Source organism: Protopterus annectens, chromosome 2.part1 (assembly GCF_019279795.1).
Source record: "Protopterus annectens isolate FY-2018-M chromosome 2.part1, PAN1.0, whole genome shotgun sequence".
In the NCBI taxonomy this organism is placed as follows: Eukaryota; Metazoa; Chordata; order Ceratodontiformes; family Protopteridae; genus Protopterus; species Protopterus annectens.
In genome coordinates, this window is record NC_056729.1 from 257,506,981 (window position 1) to 257,519,367 (window position 12,387).

Below are 12,387 nucleotides of genomic sequence, written 5' to 3' on the forward strand. Positions count from 1 at the left end.
CCCTGGACATCCACCTATGTGGTACTGTTCCAGTAATCTGGGTATGGCTGCTGTGAGGGGATACAAGTGCCATGGATACCACACTATCCTGGTCAATGCCAACTGTATGCTGTCCCTCAGCTAAGGCCATTGGTGATGAGGGATACATTGGCAGTATGAGCCTGCGCATAGATGGGGTGGAAAGCTGTGTACTGTCAATTGCTGGACCAACGACAGACCCTGTCAAACCTACTTGTGCCACAATACATGTCTCATCATTTGTGGCAGTGACTTCAGGTTTCCTGCCGCATTCACATTCAGCCAACCCAACCTCAGCACCTGTGAGAGGAAGACAGGAAACACACTTTACAATCTGTACATGATGTTAGCACACATGAACACGTGTACACATGCACACATTCACACATGAACACATGCGCACATGCAAACATGCACACATGAACACATGAACACATGCACATATGCACACATGCACTACTCAGTCAAATTGAGACACACACACACACACACACACACACACACACACACACACACACACACACACCAGCAGCAATATGGAACATATCCATTAGTGATTGATGGTGCAGTACAGTATCACAAGCCAAAAAGTCCTATCACACGTGTCAGCATGCAGGATGTGTGTTGCTCAACAGCATGCAGTGCGAGTGTGGAGAGTCCTTGTTAATAACAGTATACATGTCTTTGATGCATGTGTGTTGTTCAATGATTGGCCTCACCCTGGAACACAACATGTACATGGACACAACACTGCTGTGCAAGTCTGGAACGCGTTCCAATGTCCTGTGCACCACCACTCATCAGTATACATACCATGGCCGGATGCACACAACTGTCAGGTGTATAGCAATGAATGCTATGTGTAGTACTGTAGTTACTGTAACTGGATGTAGTGTAGTGCCATGAGCCATCATCCGGCAGCATCATGTGGTCAACCAAGGCCACTAATGTGTCACACTGGCAACTATCTTGCTGTATCTGACCTGCACCACTTTGGCTACATTAACCATTTCACAGACAGTTGTTACATGGGTATGTAAGGTGTTCAATAGGGAGCATTACCTCACATGAATGTGTTGTGTGTTGAAGCGTGTCACACCACCTCATGATAGTCCTCTACCCTCAGGTATAGTATGTGTGCTGTGTTGTTGACATTTGGGATACTGGAGTATGACCTTACAGCAGGTGTCTACATACACCATGTGTATCAAATTACCACTAACTGCATATGACAAAGTGGTGTATGTTGTGTGCATGTGTATTGACTCTGCCTATACAATGTCCACTACAGTGTACCACAATTGGTTGGGATGCTCTGTGTATTGTATGTGTTTGAGGCGGATACTCGTGTTACTGGGATGTGGATAGTCCCACAGAGAACATGCAGAGCATGCATTATGTGTAGGTGTTTTACATGTGTATATGGCCTACAGGTCTCCTATGACATGCACATGTTATATGCTATATTAAATGTAGAATAATCACCAGCATGGGTGTGGTGTCCTGCTATCACACCAGAGGGACCTACAAGGATATGAGACAGTTTGTCAGTGGCAACAACTATGGTATTGCTGCTGTGTGTTTGCAATTCCACAGTAGTACAAGAGGTGACAGTCACAGGCATACAAATTATGTTCCAAATTATCAGTATTGCATGACACCAGGCTCCGCATCTTCTGAATACACAGTACACAGCTGGTAAATGCATGTTTTAACAATTGATCTAACAGTAGTCTACAGATATGTCATGTTACCTGCATGCTCTATATCTACGTGCTGGTTGACTCCGCCTCCATGATGATGCATGTCTGTTGTACTGTTTGTCCAGGAGCCACCACGCTGAGGAGCAGCTCTTCCACTCTGGTGAGGGAGGGATGTGTTGATGCACCACAACCTGTGGCAAGCTGTTGTCTGTGGACATCGGAGGCATGCTGCCGGACATGTCTGATTAAATCACTGCAGTGATGACGTACCTGCTCATACGTCTGGTTATGCATGCCTACGTCATTCACCCGATGGACAACATCCTGCTACACTGCAGTGCATCCATGCTGCTCCTGGCTAGATCTGGAAAACAGCAAGTTGTAATGCCATACAAGGCATCATAGATGACCTCCTTGGGGGAGTAGGTGGGCTTCCTGTTGTGAGACGTATTCCTGTAAGACATTAAAACAGTCATTGTGAGCATGTCATGTGGCACACTTAACATGCTAAAGTACAGACATCAATGAAATGCCATATAAAGCAACCTATTGGCTGTCAGTAGACACACACCAGTCATACCACAAAGGACTGCTCAGCCCACAATTGCCTGACAGTGCCTGGTGCATACTATATTCCAAAACATGTTCTGCACAGCAACAAAGTGGAACCAGTATGTAAGACTATACAACAGTACATGGCACACTCTATGTGACACAATGCACCACCTAGCCACAGGGGGTGTGTATGAAGCTAATGCATGCAGACATTTGTCATCCATTGAAATGAATGTTAAGTACAATTTAAGTACTATCAGTACACCACACTACTTGTTGATAGCAGACCCCTTATTAACAAATGTGCACATTCATCACTATAGGTGGCATACTGCTGTAATACACTACACATGTTGCTAGATATGCACATATATCCTGTGACACACATACCATCAAGGCCATGTTACAGGCATACCCACACACACATCTGACATACCTACAGGACACATAGGTATGGCAACCCAGATCAGTTTTACCTGTGTAACATACAGTACTGTGTGTCAGCACCTACAAAACCTCATGCCTGAGGTTTGTAATGTGTGAGGACTACAGGTAACTAACAAAACAGTGTGTCCAAGCAATGTGGCTGTAAACCATACTATGCTGTTTAGGCCTACAGCTTCAGGTAGTACTACTGTTCATACAGGATTTGTATTCACTAGTGTTACTAATCAATAAGCATACATGTACTGCTTAAGCCTACAATGGCACACTCCGGTCAACACCATGGGACTACGTCACACCATATGCCTTACTGCTTTTCCTGCCTAGCAATAGCATATGTGTCCTTTGCTGGGATCTGAGCTACAACACTACATACCATGATATACACAGTTTCACACTAGGCTATCACACATATATACAACTTTGACACATTCACCTACACACTCACCATCACACCCAGTCAACCTCACATAGCCAGTCATGGAACAAGTACATGCGTGTGTGTGTATCGGGTCCTAGGTAGCTAAAAGGCTATTATCCGTAAGCCCTATGGAAGCATAGCCATATGGTACCCTGCCCTTCCACACCCATGTAATGTAGGTTCATGTGCCCCTGTCATGCAGAGCCACATTGGTAACTCCCGGGTTGTGTTTCCTATCTCACACCCACTCATCATGATTATTCATGACAACTGCTAATGAGGACCTTCATTTGCTATTGATAGGTGGTTAGTTCCAGAGTATGGTATGTGTCTGAGATGATAATGTACCACTCCAGCATGTTCTGCTTTTTCACATTACAGGGTTTAGATCAGTACAGTGTGTAGCTTGTATGGAGAGTAATCAGTATATATGGAGCATGTCCAACACCTGTGGGTTTGCCATAGCTTTGTATGTTAGGCAGAGGATGCCTCTGGGTAGGCGATATGTGACACAGTGTAGCTGTGGTTTTGTAGGACAGTCTGCATAGGGCATCTGATTGAGTCTGGTAATACTCTTTGTGAGGTATGTGTCTGGCGTCTACTGTCGCTGTGGATGTCTTCTGAGGTACATACCGACAGGGCCAATGTACTCTATGATGGGTGTTATGACTGATGAGTACAGTGGAACACTGACCTCTTATTCTATGGATACACCTTTTCTGTTGACATGTGGACCTTACTCAGTTTACATGGCTAGTGTGGCACTGTGATTATCAATAGGGACACTACTGTCCACCTTTGTCCCATAGTCTCTCATCACACTTTCGGTGTTGAGTAGACTACCACCTACATGGTAGGTCATGGGTACAGGGTTATTAACATGAGGGATGGCAATACGTTTACAACATTGAGCTTGGGCGTACATATGAACATCCATTGGTGTACATATAGATATACATATAGGCACATATACAGTCCACCTTTCATGGTGGGAATACCAATTATGCAAAGGTTGAGAGGGATGCAGTTATGTAATGATATTGCACAGTCTTGTGCAGAATGCATGGAAGGTAGTCTCAGCCCATGTACCTTTAGCAGGACCCCCTATCTGGAAGACTACAATCTGAGGAATAATACCACAGCGTTTAAACGCCACATGTCATATGCCAGCACAGTATGCTTTCTTGTTTGCCACACACTACCACCTACATATAAACATGCACATAACAACCTGCAACAACATATAATTGTCCACCCTTCACAAACAGTTGCAGTATGTCCCTTGCTCTATGCACATGTTCAGATTCTAATTTATCAGACACATACATATCTCTCCATATGTGCGTGCCATACACACACAGGGTCCACACTGTTGTAAGTCTGTACACCTCACGAATGACCTGTTGGGCCTTGATACAACATGAACGCTTGTCACATGTGTGCATACAGTAATAGTACAGGGAGTATATATAGCTGCAAATGATAACACTACTATACCAGCCTGGTACAGCAGTTGCCAATACTGAGCTACAAATTATGTTACTATCATGCATGTCTTACTCTGTGACATCCAAGTTTGTATAGGTGTTTGCACTACTCCCCCAAACTGCTATTATAAGCAGTACTGTACAGACCATAGATAACATGTTCAGATGTTCGACATATAATGCTGAGATACATATGTCACAGTTATGTCCCACTGCACACAGCTACACACTAATTTGTCCATGGCAGTAGTTATGCATGGCATCACTGCATACATACCTACTGCTGCTACTTATGCATGTTTCTGAGTATGTACAGTACTATTCATAATCATCTACTACTTGCCGGTAACTACAACTCTGTTACATACCTGTTACTCACTGTCAGGTCCATCTGTGTCTGCTTTACAAGGTTTTTTTTTTAAGTAAAGTTTTTTACTTATTAGTTGTTATCGGTTATTAATTAAGTTTTTTTTTCTTAATTAATATATTTAGTTTTTCAGAAAGTAAATATAATATTTACTGAAGTAAGGCTACTGTATTCAGTAATAGAGTTTGTCAGTATTTGCTGACACGTGCAATGTAATGATTGCATGTGGGGATAGCAAGTACAATCTGCTTTTATAGTTATCTGGGCATGTGCATGTGATGCCTTCTGCATCAATTGGTGCCCAGCATTTGGTAAATGCATACAGCCTGCTGTGTGGTAATTGCAGTACTCACTGTCATAGCAACCCAATGTTATAAATTGCTTAGGTATGTAGGCGTAGCCCTTTCAGATTTCCAGAGTGGGGCCCATGCTTGTTTGCTGTGGACACTGTTGTGTAAGTCAGAAGGTTGGTATAATTCCTATATCTGAAGCTAGAGGTGTTGACAGAGATGTACATGTTGTACTCAGGCCAGACTGTTGCCACTTGCAGTACAGAGCTATCAGTGTAGAGTTTAACTCACCCTTACAAATGCTTATACAACATTTCTGTGACTATGTAGTTTTTTTTCCACTCATATAAGTAACTACCATACAAACATAGATATTGAGAAGTATTCTTTTGGCACATGAACTGTTTGTGAACTGTTATACTGTGCATATTAATGTAGGCACTTCTGCAGGGTTTGTGGTTTTATTGTTGACATTAGCACAAGGTTCACAGGACAACTAGACAATTCCAGTACTGTGTATGCCTACCTACATCCTTGGTAGAACCTAAACACACAAGTGCATTTACAGTGTGGGGGGGAATTGTTGACATACAGAGAGCATTATGTATTATTGTGTGAATATTATCTTACTGGACTTTAAGGATTGGTGTGTGCCTGTTGGTTTATCAAGGCAGGTGGTCTGTCTGCATAGTTCAAAACTGTGAGCATATCCAGATGGTAGTCAAATTTTACACTATTATTCGTTGTCTGTGCAACCCACAGGTGTTTTCATCACTAGTACAATGGCATTGTTAAAGTCAGTTGCTACCATCCTTTGGTATTTCTGTGTTGTACTCCTACATAAGGGTATGCTTGTGGAAGTCCTAACACAGCTATTTGCAGTGTGTGTAACAGCAGGATAGCCGCTATGCCTGTGTGTTTGTGCCTCTGCCAGGCCTATGAAACACTCAGATACATCTTTGCATGGAGTCAGGGATAGGTAGTTAAATGTGAAGTACACCTTACACAGCATAGAGACAGTAAAAGTCTAGACTTGTGTGAAGAAGTGCATATGGATACGTACTCCTTTTATGATGTACAAGCAGTGTCTACTGTTATTATTGTCAGTATTCATTGTGTAATACCCCACCTTTCTGACTGACGTCAGTACTTTTCAGAAGGATTCAGAAGGACACAGCTTCAATATGTTTCACAATCAGAGACATCCCTGTTAAGTAGTAACAGTTGGGTAGTATGGCCTCTGCCCTAATCAGATTTGCCACTGTTTGTCCTGCTATGATACTGTGTGGGAGTTGTAAAGTGCCTCTGTAAGTTTATTTTCTGCTAGAATGACTGCTTCTCATATCACACTCATGCAATGCATTTCACAACAATTGCTGGTAAAGATCCACAAAACAAGCTTTGTGTTGTGGCCTTCCTATTTATCCTTTACATTCAGTCATTGAAATGAATGATATATTTATTTGAGCACCAGGTTATTGTATATCTGCTGTGGCTTAGTGGTAATTCATGCAGTCTATTGTGTCAATGGTCTGGGGTTCGAGACTGGCAGAGGTATTTTATTTTGCTGCTGAGCAGAACAAGGGCCCTGACATAGAGTGACTAAGGCACTTTTAAGCAGTTGTAAGTGGGTTTGCGCAATGCTTAGCTAAGCGCACACATGCACACACTCGCTTAAACCTGCTAACTACTGCTTAAAAGTGCTTACTCCCGCTAACCCCCGTGCTAATTTCTTTGAAAGAAAAGAAAATGGGAAGATAGGAAAGTGGTGAAAAAGGGGGCACAAAGAGGGAAAAACAGTAGGGAAACAAGCTCAGGATGTGCAGGACAGGTGTAGGGAAGGTCCATAGCTGCCCATTTCTTTACCAGCAACAGCTGTGCATATGCAATAAATTTGGAGTGATATTTGAAACCTTCCACCCCTGGGAGAGGGGTGAGGACAACAAAGTATGTTGTACTGCCAATTATAATTATCAGTTTACATGTCCAGCGGACATGTGTGCGAAATGGGCAGCTATGTATGGGGCATAATTTTTTTGTGGGTACAGATTGCCCTTTTTTTAATTTTGTTTTTCAGGTGAGAGTGGAATGTGAGGTAAAGGAAGTAGATATATTTGGGGAGGTAGGTTGAGCAGGAGAACAGACAAGACAAACAAGGCGCATACAGGGGCAGTGTATGACACATGGGGTGGGTGAACACAATTGCCCGGGATGGGTGTTTGGAAATCGCAAGCCCATGAGCCCACAGATGGCAACAGTGGAACTGAGATCCCCACCCATGGGCAGTCACCACTGCGCCTTCACAGCCCCGAGGGTGGCTGTACTGGGGGCTGCGTAGGACAGTCAGGCTCATCCATGAGATGCGCCACTCACCTCGAGCTGGCGTAGGGGATCAGCGACTGAACGCTGGATCTCCCTACGCACCACAGCCTGGACCCTTCGAAGGGTGACAGGTGGCCCTTCTCTGCCCATGCTTGCACGGGGGGGACGAGCGCCATCCCCTGAAGTGCTTCCACCCGAAGGTGGCACAGGACCAATGGAGGAGGGGAGCCCGGGCTGGGCACCGGACCTGCTGGTGCCAGGTGCACTCGCCAGCTGAGGAGGGACATGTGGGTCTGCTGGGACCGGCCATTCCATACGTTCTGTGATTAGGTGTGTTTAATTACAACATAAACAACAGCATTCCAAATTAGTTGTAACAGCATGAAGTAATATTCCCATTAACCCAACACACCAAGGTTCCAACAGTTGAACAGCAAGCATAACACATGCATAAATTGAACAACAGTGGACATTCCAACAGCATGCAGGGATGATTGGTGGCAACAGGACACCATGATTGTGGTGTTTGAACAGTTCACATGCATCAAAGTGAATGCAGATATTTACAGAATAATAGGACATATGTCCCAACAAATGTTTTGAGATTACACATACCCACTGAGTTGTGGAATTGATTATTTATGCACATACAGTAGAATGTAGAAAGAAAACTCAATTAACATCTTATGAGTACTTTTAGTCTACACTACATTCCTATTGACTGCAAGTGTATATCCCCTCCATGTATTATTACACTTGGCAACATGGGTTAGGTTGTATAATGGGTTTGGCTAGTTCATTATATACCTGACCTATATCTGACATAATAACTGTCCAGGATGCAGATGTTACTGCTACATATTTATTGTTGTATTTATATTTCTTTATCTACATATCTGGATGTGTTCACATGACATTTTCAGTTCAATTTGTACAGAACCCTACATTTCTTGTAGCACACTCACATTTCTGGGGAACACATTAACAAGCTATTCGTCTGCCAGATTTACTTATGCATGCAGCCAGTAACTGACTGTTCAGGACTCTATATATGCTTCACAGCTACTAGCACTTCCATCACCCACTTTAGATGGGACTGCCCAACTGTGTGTTACCAGCACTTATTAAAACAATACTATTTGTATAATGCAAGGATAAAACAACATTTCACAGAAAGTGGCACAGACACACTCCAGGTTTTATACCTTTATTAATTACATTACACACTTTTCCACAGGCTCACTCCTTTATTTGATATTACAGTGCATATGGAAGACATATTCAAGACATATTATACCTTTATTAATAGGTTAGAACACTCTTTTTCAGGCTTGCTCACTTATTTTATATGACAGTACCTGCAGTGATATTATTCCGAACATATTTTACCTTTCTTAATGGGTTACTATGCTCTTTTTCTAGCTCTCTGACTTATTTCATATAACAGTACATGCAGAGGACTTATTCAGGGAATTTTATGGCTGTATTATTGGACTACAACACTTTCTTTCATGCTCTCTACCCTATTTTATATAACAATACATGCAGAATAATCACTAACCTGCCTGGTGGCGCAGCCTTAGCAGCCTATCGGCATAGGCTTGCGGATTCACAGCACGTAAACCTGCAGCTGTGAAATAAATGAAGGGATATTGAGACATACCTATCCATTATACAGAATCAATTATCATTTCTTACATACTGCATTCCATGGCTACCTACTCAGTTGTGGGGCATCTTGCATCCCATGGGCCTCCTGTATCCATTGGTTCAGTCGGTCCTGCTTCCGTCTCTTCAGGTCTGCATGGTGGTGACAGACCTGCTCACCAATCTAAGGAATGCCTGTGACACTGGTGAGGTCATGAGCTAACTGGTTCCAAGCCTCTGCCTTGTACTCCATCCCTTGGAACTGGCCCTGCAGGAGTCTTGACTCATGATGGTGGACAAGTAGCCAAACCAATTATTTTGACTCTTCAATGCCCCATCGTTGCACTCGGAAGTGTGTACCCTCTTCAGCACCAGCCATTCTAACTGCAGATGTGAGCTACAATCAGTTATGGTGAGTATTCCCGCCTATGGGGCTTAAATATGCCACATTTCCCGCACTTTTTTGTGATTGGCCATTTTTGAACATTCTCGGCTGACTGCTGACCTGCTTAGTAATGGTTAATCTACCATTTATTAGTATATGTATGTTAACAGTGGCTGTTTATCCTAAGCTGTTATGGCTTAGTGGTGCAGTACTTTGATTATGGTGCACAGAGGCCTGGGTTTGAACCTTGTCATTCATTTTATTTTAATACTGTCCAGACAGGCTAGGGGTGTGGCTGTGTTTAAGCAGCTTTGCTCTACGTTGCTCCACGTTGCCCTACGGTGTGCTGGTTGGTGCGGCGCACACCTCTGCGCAAACCGATTGTGCTGCGTAAAGCACTATTTAGCTATGGGCAATTACATTGCGCTGGGTAAAGCACTATTTAGCTATGGGCAACTACATTGCACTGGGTAAAGTGCTATTTAGCTATAGGCAACTACATTGCACTGGGTAAAGTGCTATTTAGCTAGGGGCAACTACATTGCACTGGGTAAAGCTCTATTTAGCTATGGGCAACTACATTGTGCTGGGTAAAGCGCTGCTTAACTGCGGGCAATTATATATCAGGATCTTTTATAAATATATATTTTGTTCACTGATACATAGGCCATTTTGCTGCTTTTTAGTAAAATTGTCATCATATATGTCGGGTATTGTTTCATATAACTGATTTAAAATATAAATAGGAAGGGGAGAGGTGGGACTTGAACCATGAATGCCTCCTCTTTGTGCGAACGCTCTACCATTATGCTATTGCTATTTGGCGTAATTTGCATAAACATTCCTTCTTATGCTCTTCCATGACGGGATTGCTAACTGTAGCTAAGCAATGGGCACACCCGCGCACACACGCTCAAATACGGGCAGCTATTTTGGGAATATAAAAAAATATAATATTAATGTTTTACATTTCATAACTGTGATGGGGGTTTATAATGTCAGGGAGTGTGTTGTTGGGTGCATGGACATTTGAGCGGACTCGCACTTCTGTGTTTACATTTTTATTTTCGAACCCTTGCAGGGGCGTGGACATTTAGACTGCTCAGCAGTCGGACACGCCCCCTGCTTTCCTACACGGTCCGTGTTAGACTTGCGGTTGAGTCAGCATGCCCTCATGAATATTCATGGCACGCTGACTTCATACCGTTCAACTGCAGCCTCCGAGTAAGACTTACTTAGGTCTTACACGGAGGATTTGTGAATCTGGGGGGTTATGTAACATATGTTACACTATATGCTGTGTTGTCCTGTAAGGAAGGCTTACATTTCTCATCTGGGCAGTACACTATGTGATTTCTTTGAGTACTAAATGTTTGTCTGATGAGGGGCAGTGAAACAGCAGGTGTGTCTTCCAGCATGGGAAAAGGGGTTGGGGGGGGTTGTCATCTATGCATCTAATAAGCATACATGCATGTAGTGGACATCGTTCTCCACATCCCTCTATGGTGTGATGGCTTGCCTACTGTACCTTTTATAATCACCTCCTGTTATGGAATACAGGTGTGTGTGTGGGGGGGTGCTTTTGCTATACTGGCTTTGCAGCAAACACACTATCTTGCCTGCTTCAAGGATTAATTTAGAGGAGGCTTTCACTAAGACCTCTGTAGCATATGTGGGCATCCTCTCCCTAAATGTATTCCAGGGTGCTGTGTGTCTGGATTATGAGTGTTGTGTGATGGGCCTCCTACACATACACATGCAAAAGGATATATGTGAATAGTACTAGGGGATTGCACACATATGCAGAGGAATGCTCTGGCATAAGTCTCTGCCTAATTTTGCCTGCACACACAGAGCACTACTTTCAGGGGCCTTATACCACTTGAGTACACTGTAGAAACTGACATATTATGCTTGACATTCACTGCGTATGTCATTGTCAGTGAGATTGTCAAACTATGTCAGAAAGCTCTACTGCTGCCTTCAACAGTTCAGAGGAATAACAGTCAACAATTTGGATAGAGGCTGTTTGTCTGTCAACCTGACCTATAGACACATGAGCTGTCCCTGGTATATCTGTATTACTGCATGATGTCCTATGCAGGGTAATTTGGCCCTTTTCCAGCAGCACGCAAAAGCTCCCCATACCCACTGCCACTGCACAGATGGCAGTTGTAGATATGGTCTGTCCCACGTCATAGGCGGCATTTACAATAGCGTATGTCAACACTGCAAATTTTCAGTGTAAGCAAGGTAGGGTTATAATATATGCAACATGCCACCAGATTATATGGATAAGTCTTTGATATTTCAGATTTTCATGCCTGAAACTGAATTGTCACTACAATGGAAAAATCTTCCAGGCAGATAAAGACATCCTGCTGTAGGACATCTGTGACCATGGTCAGCAGGTGCTCTGAAATGAAAGGCTTGACCAGGCCTTTCATATGAGCACCTGGCAAGATTTTTACAAGAGATCATTTCTTTCATTGGTAAAAATAGGACATATACTAACAAGTCCATAGGAGGGTCACCAACGTGATTGCATATGCATGCACCAAGGCAACCTGTCTGACATAGAAGCAGAGGGCCACTGGTAAGGTTCCATTCAACGAGTCTTCAAAGACAGAGATGGAAGAGCTTGTGGCATCTTTGTGGGTCTAGACAGTACAGGTATCCACATTGGGAGTTCTAGATCTAGGTAGTGAACTGCACAGACCAACTCAAATATCATTTGGGATACCCCAA